At 36.5% G+C, this 15,537-nt stretch overlaps 1 protein-coding gene across 11 annotated transcripts in view; it reads right to left on the minus strand.

The window, feature by feature from the left end:
* Positions 1 to 15,537, minus strand: part of LOC144964606 (secretin receptor-like) — a 239,275-nt gene that overhangs the window by 181,111 nt on the left and 42,627 nt on the right. The window contains exon 1 of one of the 11 annotated variants that reach the window (XM_078899069.1): positions 3,774 to 4,305. The exons of 9 other annotated variants lie outside the window; for them this stretch is intronic. The gene's annotated coding sequence lies outside the window, so the exon portion shown is untranslated. Of the gene's footprint in view, positions 1 to 3,773; positions 4,306 to 15,537 lie in introns of those variants that run through there. One more of the 11 variants, XM_078899077.1, reaches the window with a different exon arrangement.

A 15,537-nucleotide genomic window follows, 5' to 3' on the forward strand; every position in this document is an offset into this window, starting at 1 on the left:
TTAATATTGTTTTCCTTTTTCATTATTTTTTTTTTCTGGTTGCAATTAATTGTGCGGCTAAGTGGTCCAAAGTATGACACTCGCTTTCGGATCGGTAGGTCCTGGGTTCGAGCCTCGCTCAGTGCATAGTTGAGTCCTAGGAAAAGGCTCTTTACTCGCATTCTCTCATTGTACCCAGGTGTAAAATGAGTTAATTGACCGTTACAGTGTTGTCTTTGTCGGGAAAAATTGTAATATCGCCTAACAGGCTTCATGTATTGTACCACATGGTTCTTGTAGCTGCTGGTCGGGGACTCTTTGGAAAGCGCTTTGAGCATGTTAAGTCGATATTGCTCTATATAATAGATCGAGTTTTGTTTGTTTTGTTGTATTTTATTGTTTATTAAAAGTGTAATTGCGTTTGGCTGCACCATATGGTTTGGAGGATGCCGACTTAAAGATAAATCAAAAATTTCAAAATCTATCAAAGAGGCATCAAAAATAATAAACCATCCTTTTAATGGAGTAGAAAGAATTCATGGAAAAGCAATAGAAAGGAAAGCATTCTCAATTACCAACAATAAAAAACATATTTTATACCATGAATTTAGTCTTTTACCATCTGGGAGAAGGTTTTATCAGATTAAATGTAGAACTAACAAGTATAAATCAACGTTCGTTCCATCAGCAATAAAAATTTTGAATATTTCATATGGTACAGAAAAACCAAGGATTGATTCGTTGACTGATTAACTAATTAATTTATTTAATGTAAGATTAACTGACCAATTGATAATGATGATAATTTTTGGTGTCGAATTGCCACAATCGTAACAAATTGAAAACGAAATGAATATGTTTATGTTGTGTATATCGCACGTGTGAAAGAAAGAGAGGAAGAGAGAGAGAGAGAGAGAGAGAGAGAGAGAGAGAGAGAGAGAGAGAATGAGAGAGAGAGAGAAAATAAGTAGGAGTGAAATATCTGTTCAATGTTACAGTTATCGTTTAATGTTATAACAAGTGTAACTAAATGACAAATTGCCATATTTATGGACAATAAAGATCTATTATTATTATTATTATTATCATTATTATTATTATTATTATTATTATTATTATTATTATTATTATTATTATTATTATTATTTTTGTTTTGTTTGTTTGTTTTGTTTGTTTGTTTTTGTTTTGTTTTTAAACTGGTGACAAATGGTTCACCACAAGGTCACATTTTGTGTCGTATTGGATATCGGTTTTTTAAATCTAACATCTGCATAAAAGATAATAATACTTAAAATGGATTTCTGGTAAGCTCAAACCCTCCTGAAGTCAACATGAAAAGATCTTTCAGCTATGCTCTTGTTCATCCCTCCTCTCCCGTCTAGGAGGTCCAGATAGCTCTGTTGGTAAAGCACTCGCATCACACACAAAGGGACCAAAATCGATCCCGGGTGCAGTCGACATTTTTTTTTCTGACCCCCCCCCCCCCTCCTCCCCTGTCCACCCAACAGTGATTGGGAGGCTGGTTCTGTCAGAGCTGGCGGAGAGTACTTGCGATAGACTAGCATTCTGTCCAAAGGATAGTGAGCAATTGATGCTATCCCTTTCACGTCATAGTAACCGGGATAAACTCTGGCCCCATGGGCCTCATGACTCTGAAAGACTACTTAACTACTCGCCCGTCGATCTGGATTGTACGTGAAGCATGTCCGGTTTTATTGGTTTTGTATTTAACTGGTAAAGGTTTGAATCCGAAACCCTCAGTGTTCAGTGTTTTATTTTTGATTAAAGCTACCATACTCATTTTGTTCAATACTTTTTACATTTCACGGTTTCTAGCAACTTATTTCTACGGCTATGTGGTCTAGTGATAAGACACCGGCTTTCTAACCAGAAAGTCCAGGGTTTGAGTCCCGGTATGAGCGGGGTATATTTGAGTCCTTGGAAACGGTTCTTTACATCCAGTCTCTCATCGTACTCATGTTTAAATTGAATACATGGCCGTTAACAGCGTTGCTTCTGTCAGAACAGCGTATAATATCACCTAACAGGCGTTATAATGTGTCGCCCTACATTACTGTTAGTGTTGTCTAGTGACCCCAACTAAATCGCCGAGATCACGTTTGGTGGAATTGCACTATATAAATGCTCACATTCTTTGTTATTTTTTTTTAAATATTCATTTTGAATTCGATTATCTTTGTAAATTTTATATCTTTTTGGCATATTTATTAGATATCTGTGCATATATAACGCAAATAGAATCATGTTCATTTATTAGTGGTCAGATTATTAATCATTACTGTTGTTTTATAGAATTTTCTAGCCACTGCATTTGTAATCGAAAACACAAGTGTGACATCAAAATACTGGTTCCAATCCAATTGTAAATGTAAAGCCAGTCTTTCGGAGGACTGGATAATATATTATACATTGAACAAACGGTCTTCTAGTTTCAGTGTGATGGCATCTTATTTTCTAGCCTAAATAAATGCTGGTCGTCAACAAAGATCATCAATCCTCGCTCTTTTAACCCCCCGTAATCATAAGAATCTGCATATATAAATCCCGCTACTATAATAGTTATGCCATCTTATGATTCAATATGAAACCTATTCATCGTTTACACATTGTCCAAAGGACTGATTACACACTTCCAATTGGTTTTGAACCGGAAAAGAGGAAATGTGACGTTACGACTTCTTTGCCCTATTCCTACTGAAGTACCAATCGTAGTGCAACCTGGGCAGCTTGGTTTATAACTCTAATAAGCTATATACACTGCAAGTCGCTTGTAATGCGCCCTTTTTGCATTAGCACTCTGACAATAGCAGCCAGATACATATTTACAAATGATTCGAGTAGTGTGTGTAAAGTGAGCTACAGAAAGAGGCAATGCTGGAACCAGATTTAATAGCAGTCAGCACCCATCCGGTCACTGACTTCACTCAACATTGCTTGATATTATTTTTATCACAAGACGAGACATGGTACCGTCACCAATGCGCTAACAACACCAGATCTTCTGACATACCGTACCAATGTTAGGATTACACAAACATCTGTATATGGTTATCGTAATCTTTTATGACCACAATTCCTATTGAGCCGAGATTGTCCCGGTTTTTCAGCGTTTCATTGATAGTAACAATTGCTTGCTACCCTTTTGATAGAACGCTAGTGTATTGCAAAGTACTTCAATTCTCATTGAACAGTCCCAGTAACCCACTCTTTGCCAGGTGGTCAGGGGAGGCGGCGGGTGTCTTGCGGGGGGGGGGGGGGGGGGTCCACTGAACCCAGGACCGGTGCCGATCTCATTAATTGTGAGTAAATAATCAACATATTAAAATTCCGTTGACTCAGCCCCAAGGGAAATCTGATTTTTCTTTAAGGTCTTTTCCTAGGGAAGATAGGAACAATTTAGGCGTGGGTCTCAGTGCAACACAGCATAGTGAGCTCGAGCGAGGTGATTTGATAAAGACCACAGTGCGTGGCCTGGAATCGAAATCGGTACCTTTTGGGTACGAACCAAAGGCCATTGTCATTCCATAATACCACGCTAACAACCCCCCCCCCCCCCCCCCCCCCCTTTTTTTTTCTCCAAAAAGTCACAAACTGAGCTATCGGGAAGACAACCCCCCCCCACCACCACCACCACCCCCACCCCTCTCCTCCTGGACTGTTTTTAGATTTAGTGATTTGTTAGTCCTTTGCCTGTTAGAACTGTTGAGCGCATGGCTGAAGCGCAATTTTCTAAAATACTTTCTGATCACTTCTTACCGAATAGTTTCACTTACCTTGGAAAGATATCGCAGTATTGAGAGAGAAATAAAAACACTCATGTTTCCGGAAGAACTTTCAATTTGGGAACACATTCGGCGTCCATTGCAATATATTCAAAACTTAATAGTTAACCTAGAACACCTGTCATTTCCATTGCATTGAAGAATGGACCTAAGTATCTATAATGGGTATCAAACACAAAAATCGATCATTGATATGAGTGTGTGATTGCAATGTAGATGTGTAGTGTGGCATTAATGTTATCAATTCTAGTTTTCAAGATAAACAAATGAAAAATTGAAGAAACTGCCCATAGGACCACGGAATCATTTATGCACAAAGATCTGAAAATAGCGCTTAATCCTCATAAAACTAAAAACGACAGTGAGTTATTACGTTATCCAAATAATAAAAATAATAGAATGATAAACAATAAACACACTCGAACATTTAATACAAAGTGCAAACACATTTCACCGAGTACAAACATCTGTAACGATTTGACACAGCGCGTAAATCGTACCATGTTCAACCAACTGCGTTTGTGACACACGTGAATTGATAAATTGTTTTGATTGTCTCCATAAGACAAATAGTACAGTATCTCAATTTGTGGCCCATCGTCTCAAAACGTATTATGTCAGGAAGAACCAGATACTGAAAAGTTAAATCGTTAAATTCAAGTTAATCTAATGGTCAGAAATATGACGATTTAGTCTTTCAGTCTGGATGCTACTCGTTTAGGTAAAATACTCACAACATTCGTCATCCAGATATAACTTACCAACACACATGTGCAACCTTGAACGCTTATAGACAGATTGATCCACTAAACGTATTAAAAGCACTTTACAAAGATTCACTAGCCAACGGCAATACCCAACATGTAAATCCAAGGTGATATTACAATTTTTTCCGACAAAGACAACGATGTTAATGGCGATGTACTCATTTTACACCTGAGTACGGTAAATATGAGAAGAAAAATAAAAGCTTTTCCTAGGGCTCAACGATGCCCCGCTCAGAGCCGGACTCGAACCCTCGACCTTCCTGTCCGAAGACGAGTATGGGACAGTGTGACTCAGCGGCATGGTCTTTGTTTCGTACCTGAAAGGTACCGAGTTCGACTACCCGCCGCGTTGTGTGGCCTTGAGCAAGTCACCTAGCCTTAGCTCACTTTGCGGCGCTGCACTGCGGCTCACGCCTGGGTTATTCCAGTCTTCCCTTGGAATAGACCCTAAAGGAAAATGTCCCCTTAGGGATGAATAAAGGGAATTTATTTTTATTATTTATTAGTATATTACACGATCACACAGTAGTATAATATAGAGTCCCATATGTTGCTATCCGGAATGCAAATAGTTATATCATAATATGTGTGAGGGATCCAACTACCCTTTGTAAAAGTGTATTTATTTGATAAGGCGTGTTGTTTAGAACAGTGTGTCAAATAGTACACAATTAACATCATCAGCCTGACAAGTCTACAGCAGATGTCCATTGATTCAGAGATTGATTAAAATGCTCACCAGCTGTGCTTGCCAAAACAATTATAACTTAACACATTAAATTATATAAAGAATGAATGTAGGAGTTGATGTCATCTGCTCTTTTTATTGTGTTGAGCCCAACACAGTTGCGTAACAAAAAAAAGAAACTATTTTTGGTAACATAAACGTAGGGAATCGCTAGAAATAATATCAGTGCGCCAAAAATAAATAAAGGAGAACATTTTGATGGCGTCAATTCCGTAAATTTTTCAAACGCAATAAAAGAGGGAGAAAGTAAATCCTAAAATTTGTTTGTTGTTGTTTTTGTTGTTGTTGTTGTCGTCGTCGACGTCGTCGTCGTCGTTGTTCTTGTTGTTGTTATATTATTCTTTTTTTTTTTTCCAACATGAGGTTCATTTTAACCGATCGATAGTTGAAGGACGAGTTTTCTGGCCAAAATGTTAAAAATTTGTTGTGGGTTTTTTGTTTTTTTGTTGTTTTTTTTTTTTTTTTTTGTTGGGGGGGGGGTTGTTGTTTTTGGTTTTTTTTTTGTTTTTGTTTTTGTTTTTTTTTTTGGGGGGGGGGGGGGGTTGGGGGGGGGGGGGTTGTTGGGGGGTATGTTGCTTTTTCTTTTGGTTTTTTTTTAAGAGTACGGCAGATTTCTGAAGGAAGCCTCTCATATGTTGAACGATTTAGGTCAAGTATCAGGTTTAGAATTTGACCGGCGTGCACTTATTTACAGGTCTAAGAACCTAATTCATTAAGCGCTCGTTGTTGTAATGGGAATCTCAAAAACTGACACAAAACATTGTCCATTACAACAATGTTAAACTAGGTCCGTAATTGCGTTCAGATGTCAAATTTGCATATAATATGTACACGTCGATTTTGACAAAGTGGGGAGCGGGTCGGCATAATCGCTACATTACATCATTTGTTGCTTTAAAAAAAATTTATATTGTTTTTTACAATTTCATATTATATTATATTATATTATATTATATTATATTATATTATATTATATTATATTATATTATATTATATTATATTATATTATATTATATTATTTTAATTTATTCTGTGGTTCTAATATTTGCGTGTTCGACTGTAGCCGTATGTAAAGAATCAATTGTTGACCGCATCTCCTTTGTATCAGCATTCCAATGGCTTATCAAAGCTAAAAACACAACGCACTTAATTAACACCGATTATTTCCTGTGACTGTTTGGAGTTACAAAACTTATTACACATTGACAAACCTCATCGGTTTAGTTTTACACGGGTAGTTCACTAAGTTTGGAGCACTCTTTAACACAGGGGTGATAATGTGACAATAACCGTTGGAGAATGCAATACATATAAACGAGCATTTATATAAAAGCAATATCCACTAAACGTGCTCAAAGCGCTTTACAAGCCAACACCATCACTTAATAGGTAGGACGAGAACGCCTGTTATGCAATGTTACAATTGTTTTTTTTTTTTTGGTCCGTTTTAACTTCGGATGGCAATGTTGTGAGCTTCTTATCCAAGCGCACACTATCTGATAGATAGTATGCGCTTGGCTTAGAAGCTCATAACATTGCCATCCGGAAGTATAAGGGACCAACACACAAAACTGTGTGTATCCATGAACGTTTATAGTCAGGTTAATACAGTTCAGTGAGCATTACTCATAAACGCGGATGGCAAAAAACAATAACAAAGACCTGAATGACGTCATCTTCGAACTATCTATAGATAGAATGCGCTTGGCCAAGGAGTTCACAACATTGCCATCCGGAAGTATAACGGACCAACACACACACTCTGTGTAACCATGAACTTTTATAGTCTTGTTAATACAGTTTAGTAAAAACAACTCACAAACGCGGATGGCAAAAACAATAACAAAGGCCTGAGTGACGTCATCTGCATACTATCTATAGAACCAACACAGAAAACGATGTGTAAACTTATAGGTAGTTCGAAGATGACGTCACTCAGGTCTTTGTTATTGTTTTTTGCCATCCGTGTTTATGAGTAATGCTCACTGAACTGTATTAACCCGACTATAAACGATCATGGATACACAGAGTTTTGTGTGTTGGTCCGTTATACTTCCGGATGGCAATGTTATGAGCTTCTTTGACAAGCGCATACTATCTGTACGTTTATAGATAGAACGCGCTTGGCCAAGGAGTTCACAACATTGCCATCCGGAAGTATAACGGACCAACACACAAACTCTGTGTAACCATGAACTTTTATAGTCTGGTTAATACAGTTTAGTGAGAACAACTCACAAAGGCGGATGGCAAAAACAATAACAAAGGCCTGAGTGACGTCATCTGCATACTATCTATAGCATGATCGAGAAAATCGCATGATAACTGGTCACCCATTTGGCGGTATAAAAACAATAACAATGATCAGAGAGAGAGTCGATTTCATTCACGTTATTGTTTATAAATAAACAACCTACTATGTTTGTCCGAGCGACGTGTGAAGGTGTATCACATATTCCATGTTTTGATTGGTCAAAAATATGCTGGTTAATTAAGTGAGAACTTCTGGCGGTCTATAATAATAGATAGAACGAAGATGCCGTCACTCAGGTCTTTGTTATTGTTTTTATTTGTTTTATCTTATTTGTTTTGTTTGTTTGTTTGTTTTGCCATCCTTGTTTATGAGTATAACCAAACTATATTATTACTACTACTACTACTACTACTACTACTACTACTACTACTACTACTACTACTACTACTACTACTACTACTACTACTATCCTCATCATCATTATCACCGTTATTATTACCATTATATTATCATTGCTATTATTATTTTTTATTATTATTATTATTATTATTATTATTATTATTATTATTATTATTATTATTATTATTATTATTATTATTATTATTATTATTATTATAGAATTTACTTCACATCTAACCTTGCTCTATGCTCGCTGAATGAATGGCAAATGAACTCTTTTACTCACTTTGTCTAATCTCCCACGGAATGAAAAACACCACTCAGAAATGATAATAATATTACACTAGTATTTGAAAACTAATAAAAACCAGGCCTACACCTGTCACAGTTAAGACCAGATAAAGGTCTTTTTTATTATAACTGATTAGTCTTCTATCTGCCACGGGCCTGGAAACTGGAAACAGACAGTGACAGTAAACCTGGTTTAGTTATAAGTCATAGACTATTTGTCGATCAGAATTTAGTGTTCTTTTCCATTCATTTTGTTTTTTTTGGCGATTATTTTTTGTTCTTGTTCTAAGACTTAAATTATCCTTCTTGCAAAAACACAGCTGTATTCTTTAAAAGGGCAGGAGTCTGTTCGGAATATGGTGATGTCCCAATATTTAATTTAAGTATTCTCTGCGTGCGGTTTTAAGTATTTAAATGCAACATATTATCTGCCAGTCTAGAAATGAAGACAGTACTGCGAAATAGATACAGATATATAGATAGATAAATAGATAGATAGATAGATAGATAGATAGATAGATAATGAGAGAGAGAGAGAGAGAGAGAGAGAGAGAGAGAGAGAGAGAGAGAGAGAGAGAGAGAGTTGGTAATAAACATTTCTGCTCAGCATGAAATTGCTTTTGTTTTGTTGTTGTTGTTTTTGTTTGGTCGTTTTTTGTTTTGTTTTTAATTGGGGGGTGTTGTTTTTGTTTGTTTTGTTTTGTTTTTTTTTTTTTTTGTTTTTGTATTTATTTATTTTTGTTTTGTGATCTTTTGGGGTTTTTTCTCTTTGCAAATTTTATTTCTTTTTTTTTTCTATATTCGATAGGGATACGTTTGCCCAAACCAATATCAATATTTAACATGTTGATGCTCTACGTTTTGGTAAAATATTCATAACATCCGCCAGCTGGATATAACGTAGCAACACACACAACTATGTCTTGAACGTTTATAGTCTGATTGATAGAATTTAGTGAGAACAAATCACCAAAATGGCTGTCTAAAAACAACAACAAAGAGCTGAGTGAAGTCAACTTCGTTCTTTCTATGGACGAGACATGATGGATTTAGGGCGCTTTATTAAATTCTCTAAATTAGTTTTTTTATGATTTGCTGCCTTTCACAGTAAAGATGTCCTCTTTACAAAATAATGTTGATAACTTAAACCAATAAATTTAAATGAAACGGTGCTTGAGGATACATTGTGATTTAAATGCAACATTTTAATCAAAATATCCGCTCACTTCATATCCAAAGTTTCTTTAAATGGTTAGTTAGGAAGTTGATATGTGAGTATTATTTTTCTCAAATGATCATCAAAATAAATTAAAAGTAGTCACTCATAGCCATTGGGCTCATGGAGCCGGATTTTTTCCGGTTTTTATAGCATGAAATGAACAAAATGTACAAAAATTTCCTTTTGGATGAATAAAGTACATTATTATTATTATTATTATTATTATTTATTATTATTATTATTATTATTATTATTATTATTATTATTATTATTATTATTATTATTATTATTATTATTATTATATATTATTATTATTATTATTATTAATGGAAATTGCTCGCTAGTCTATCGCAAAGTACTTCCCGTCAAATCTATTAGACTCAGCTACCCATTCACTGTTGGGTGGCCAGAAGGGTCAGAAAATATCTCGGCTGCACACGGGCTCGATCTTCGTCTCTTTTCATGTGAAGCGAGTGCTCTATCAACTGAGATATCGGGACCCCCAAAATAGATTTAAGAGACCCATTTAATAACATTATACATCATCTTATTGTCTTCCATGTTTTAAAAGATGATGTACCAATGTCAAAGATAACACAATTAATCGGTGAAAAGAATCCATTACATTGCAAGTAGATATGTGATTCTTTAACGTTTGTGTTTTTCTTGTGTTTTCAACTAGATAGTTTATGCATAAAATACATCGTAAGATGCTGCCTTTAGCATGGGATGGTAAAATGCTATTTAAAGCAGTCCTTCAGATCATACGGCATAATATGGAGTCAGAGCTTTTTCCGGTTTCTATAGAGGACAATAGCAATACGCTTCAACAGTCATGACATCACTTCGCTCGTAATGACGTATGGTAACTTAGTAACTGGCTCTAAACTATCGGAACAATTGCGGACGCCCTTATGAAATATTTCTCCGACGAGCATAAAAACGTATCCAGGGGGGAGAAAAACATTATAAATCTGATCATGTTTTGACTTTTACACATTCTGATCACAAGACATATGAAAAGTTCTAGCCAGCATGAAGAACAAAAAGTACCGATTTTCTTTGTTTTGAACCACGATGGCCGCCGTGGCTTGGGCGACGTGACATCAGACTATTGAATCCAATTACAATGCTGGGTTGATAGGAGGGAGGGGGGTGGGGTCAGAAGAAAATGTCGAATTCACCCGGGATAGATCCTGGTCCCTTTGCGTTTGAAGTGAGAGATCAACCCACTGAGCTACGGAAACCCCCACAATATTATTAAAAAGAGGGTAAAATGGGATGTGCGCGATAGAAAGCAATATAGAACATGAACGTTTCGGTTTCTAAAACTTTCGTCAGCAATCTTTTCCAGCACTAGAAAATGATTTGGGTATCGATCGCATTTCCTAGACGCTGGTGTGACCTTAAAGTGTGGCAAACATCACAAGACAACTACTGAACGCAATACCTCTTTACGTTGGCTCCAACGAGTTCCTCGATCAATCAAACTATTGATATTACGCACCGTGATATAAATAACTATAGATTGAATCAGATGATTCTACTTTCCATTAATTTATTCTGCACGTGTGACGTGAAATTAGCATTTATTCACACCCAACGATAATCACACGAAATTCAACATGTGAAATCTGATATTGCCAAGTTACGGGTATTTTATGTCAATGCATTCATTAACAGCTGATAGCCAGATGCGAGTTTCAGGCATGTGGCACAACTAAAACCCATTGATAGTCGAGTACTGACATTTTACATGATGTTACATAGGTTTACATGATTCTTGCTGGATGTCACTGGGGAAGAAAAGTCGTGAGGTCACACCTTCTCTTTTTCCGGTTCCAAAATCCTTTGAAGTAAGTATATAGCCAGTCCTTCGGGTACTAATAAATGAATCATAAGGTGGCATAATTATTTTAGTAGCAGGATGTAAAGGCAGATATTAAGGATTTCGGGACGTACAAGAGCGAGGGTGGATGATCTTTATTGACGACCAGCATATATTTAGACTAGAAAATAAGATGGCATCACTTGGAAACCAGCAGATCATTTACATAAGTTTTATATATATATATATATATATATATATATATATATATATATATATATATATATATATATATATATATATATATATATATATCCAGGCCTCCAATGGTGTTACACTTCCAATGAGATTGGAACCAGTTGTTTTTTTACGTCACACTTTTGTTTCCTATTATTCTTAGGGGCTTAAAATAAGAACTGGATAGCCTTTTGTCTCCATAAGAAAGAAATTTGTGAAAGATCGTTTTATGAAGCTATTATGTTTGGGTGTTTTTCCCAAGCATAACAACGTTTTGGAATTCAATTCCCAACAACCAGCGTGAGAATGTCTGCCATTTATGAACAATTTACTTGTCAATTAGAAATCATTTCTGTCACAAGCTGACATAATTATTGTGATACCGAGTCAAAATTAATCATCATCCCACACACAAACGTTGCGTCTATCTTCAGTATTAACCAGTAGATTTTTGACCAATCAAAACATGGAATTTGTGACACACCATCACACGTGCTCGGACAAGCATAGTTGGTTGTTATTGTTTTTATACCGCCATATGGGTGACTACTTATCACACGATTTTCTCGATCAGAATATGAGCTGAATTTAAATTTACTCATAGTTTGTGTTAGTTCTATTGATCAAGCGGTAGAACAGTGGGTATTTTACTTAAACACACATCATCGATAGTAAAACCTGTGAAGTTTGTTGTGTCAACTAATCACGGCCATTGTTTACATTTTGACGAGGGTCCGAGAGGCGTGGTTATCTACCTGTCTATTGAAGTAGCAACCATTACGGATTGGATTGAATCGGATGGAATAGGATTGAACCTGGTGCTTAAAATTTAACTTTAAGTTTAACTTTAACTCCAAAAAAATAAATTAAATTCCTATTTCTTATCACTTTGACTTCAAATCCTAGTCTGTATACATAGCAGTTTATTCCGAGAAACTTGTCGGGTTTTTCTAGGTTGGTCTCTTCCTAAGGAAGACCGGAATAATCCAGATGTCAGCTGCAGTCCATCGACGCAAATTGAGCTGGAGACGAGGTGAATCGGTTCATTCTTTTTTGGGTGAGTAGCAAAAGCCATGCAAATTTTGTTTTAATTTGCTTTTTGTTGTTTTTTGTGCTTGATTGTTTGTTTGTTTTGTTATTTTTTGGGGGGTTTTTTTGCTTTGATTTTTGGGAGCTGGAAGGTGGGGGGGGGGGGGGGGGTTGTTGGGGGGTATTCGCCAGACAACTTCATGTCCTATATCGAAAGATTAAAATTCCCTAAAATTTGTCAGAAATCAGACACGTAAAACTTTTGGAAGTTACTGAACTATATACTACAATACGCCTGAACGGTATGCAATGTTTTGTACTTGGAAAGTGTCAGAAGACAACTATATTTTTTACTACAAGGAGGAAGGGGAGGGGTTGTTTAATCGAGCGATGTATAAAGTAAAACTCTTTTGGGCGAATTGAAAGACGATATTTTTGTTTGTTTTACTGTGTTTTGTTTGGGGGAGGGGGGGGGGGGTTTCAGGGGAAGTGGAGTTTGTTTGTTTTTTGTTTTGATTTGTTTTGTGTGTATCTGTGCGCGTACATACGATTGTGTGTGAGTGTGTGTGTGTGTGTGTGTGTGTGTGTGTGTGTGTGTGTGTGTGCGTGTGTCCCTTTGAATGCCATAAGAGTTCTCTACCTGGACCCCTGAATGAATAAAAAATTATCATTTTGTATCAGACAAGCCACTGGCGGCAATGTGGTCTTATGGTATGACACTCGCTTTCGGATCGGAAGGTCATGGGTTTGAGCCTCGCTGGGCGCATAGTTGAGTCTTTGGAAAAGACTCTTTACTCACACTCTCTCATCGTACTCTAGGGACCCCTTGTAAAGCACTTTGAGAACTTTTAGTGGATATTGCTCTATATAAAAGCTCGTTTTCTTTAGTCTTATAAACTAAAAAACTTATAAATTATTGTAGACATTGTTACAAGAAATGGAGTTAGTAGGAAAGTACCAGAAGATAATGGAGAATAAAAATTTCGCGGAGGCGATGGGACTCGAACTCTTACTGGTACCACAACTCCGCCTGGCTTGAGAGAGCGTGGCTTTACTGTCGTACCATTAAGATCGCGGGTTCGAGTCCCCATCGCCGCCGCGAATTTTTTATTCTCTATTGTATTCTGGCATTTTCCTACTCACTTCATTTCTTGTTATTTTCAACATAAGTGCCCGCTCCACTCACTTTCTGTAGACAGTGCATTAGTGTTAGCCTTCATTAATCACTTTAAGGTTTCATCAACAATGTAAAATGCATGGCTTTTAAATATCATTAAATCAGGCTGCCACATAGCTCGATGGAATATAATAAAGTAATAAGATAGATTAATTTCTCTGTCAGTAGCAGCGTGGCAAAGCTGAATGCTCGTTACTTCGTACCTGAAAGGTTGCGAGTTGACTACACGCTTTGTGTGGCCTTGAGCAAGATAACTCGTCTTAGCTCAATTTGAAGAGCTGCACTGCGGCTGACGCTAGGCCATTCCAGTCTTCCCTTGGAATAAACCCTAAAGACAAAATTCTCCTTGCGGATGAATGAAGGGAAATTAATTTAATATTAATTTAATATTTATTTCTGTATGTTCTAAAATAGCATATTTCTCTTTAAAAGGTTTAACCTAAATCATTTCATTCTCCAAGTAAGATTTATTTCTAGATTAAAATTTAACCCAGCCTGGTAAGGGTTAAACTTGTAGTCTGACTGACTTTCAACATTTTCTATCGATTATTGCTTTCCTAAGTGAAGAGATTGCATATCCTTTAACTACCAGTATTGAAGTTGTTAAATGAACTGTTATGTTTTTCAAAATTTTAAAATGAAAGTATATAAAAATAAACAAGTCCCGAATCCGTCCCAAATATTGAATGGTGGATTGATGATGGATTAAAGGCAGTGCTGTCGCCACAATGACGAGTCTGACTGAACCGTGAGTTGGAAGGTTTTGTTTTAACCAGTTAACTGCCGTACTTTGGAAAGACACTTCGCGAAGTCCCAGGTTTGAGAGTTTTTTGCCAATATGAGGGTCATTTAAATCGATCGATATTTGAAGGACGAGTATTCTAATCAAATTTTTAAATATTTGTCTTTCCCAATTAGGACACTTAACTGGTTAATTATACCAATTGTTCCTTCATTTATCCCCAATCAAAGACATGACGGCAACTGTGCTTTTCCATTGATTAAACCCAAAAAATCCAACCCCATTAATGTGAGTGGGGGTCGCCAATAGCTAAGCTGGTATAGCATTCGCTTCACACGCAAAGGATCAGAGATCAATCCCGAATGAAGTCGAGATTTTTTTTCAGATCCCTCTGTCCACCCAGCAGTGATTGGGTAGTTGGGTCTGTTAGATCTGGGGGAAGGCATTTTGAGAAGGACTAGTGTCCTATCCAAAGAGTAATGTAAATGTTGCTGCTCGAAGCTCGAAGAAATAAATAACGATGTGAAATTGAATGTAAGCTTCAATTTAATTACGAAAACAGATGATTGGCAGATTGGACCCTTCGGGTTTCCCCTTTATCAACAAACAGGATGAATGAAACACCGCAGACGAATGAGATGATGTGGCAGCGGCGCTGTTAAGATGAACAAACAAAACATCGATGGGCGGGAAAATAGTATGCTCCCTTGTAAGGAAGCACGAATTAAAATAGAACAATATATATTTCTAAAAGGTGTGCAATTAATTTTGATTGCGGACCTTTTAGAAATATTTATTGTTCTGTTTTAAATCTTGCTCATTAAACAACATAACGTATACTCAGGGAAAGGGGGCTGGGGGATGAGAGTTGACCAACGTTTTTGAAACTTCATTTTTTTAAAATCACGTATTGCTAAGACTAGAAAAAAACGATGGAAGTTGAAAATAAAGAATTATTTCAACAAACAAGGAACAGTCAAATGTGTGAATAATAATGTTTCTTCTTCTTCTTCTTCTAGGTTCCATGCCTGGTCCAGGCTTCGGATACTGCATGAATTATCTCT

Source organism: Berghia stephanieae, chromosome 2, assembly GCF_034508935.2.
Source record: "Berghia stephanieae isolate SIO BIC M18660-M18661 chromosome 2, UCSD_Bste_1.3, whole genome shotgun sequence".
NCBI classification, from domain to species: Eukaryota; Metazoa; Mollusca; class Gastropoda; order Nudibranchia; family Aeolidiidae; genus Berghia; species Berghia stephanieae.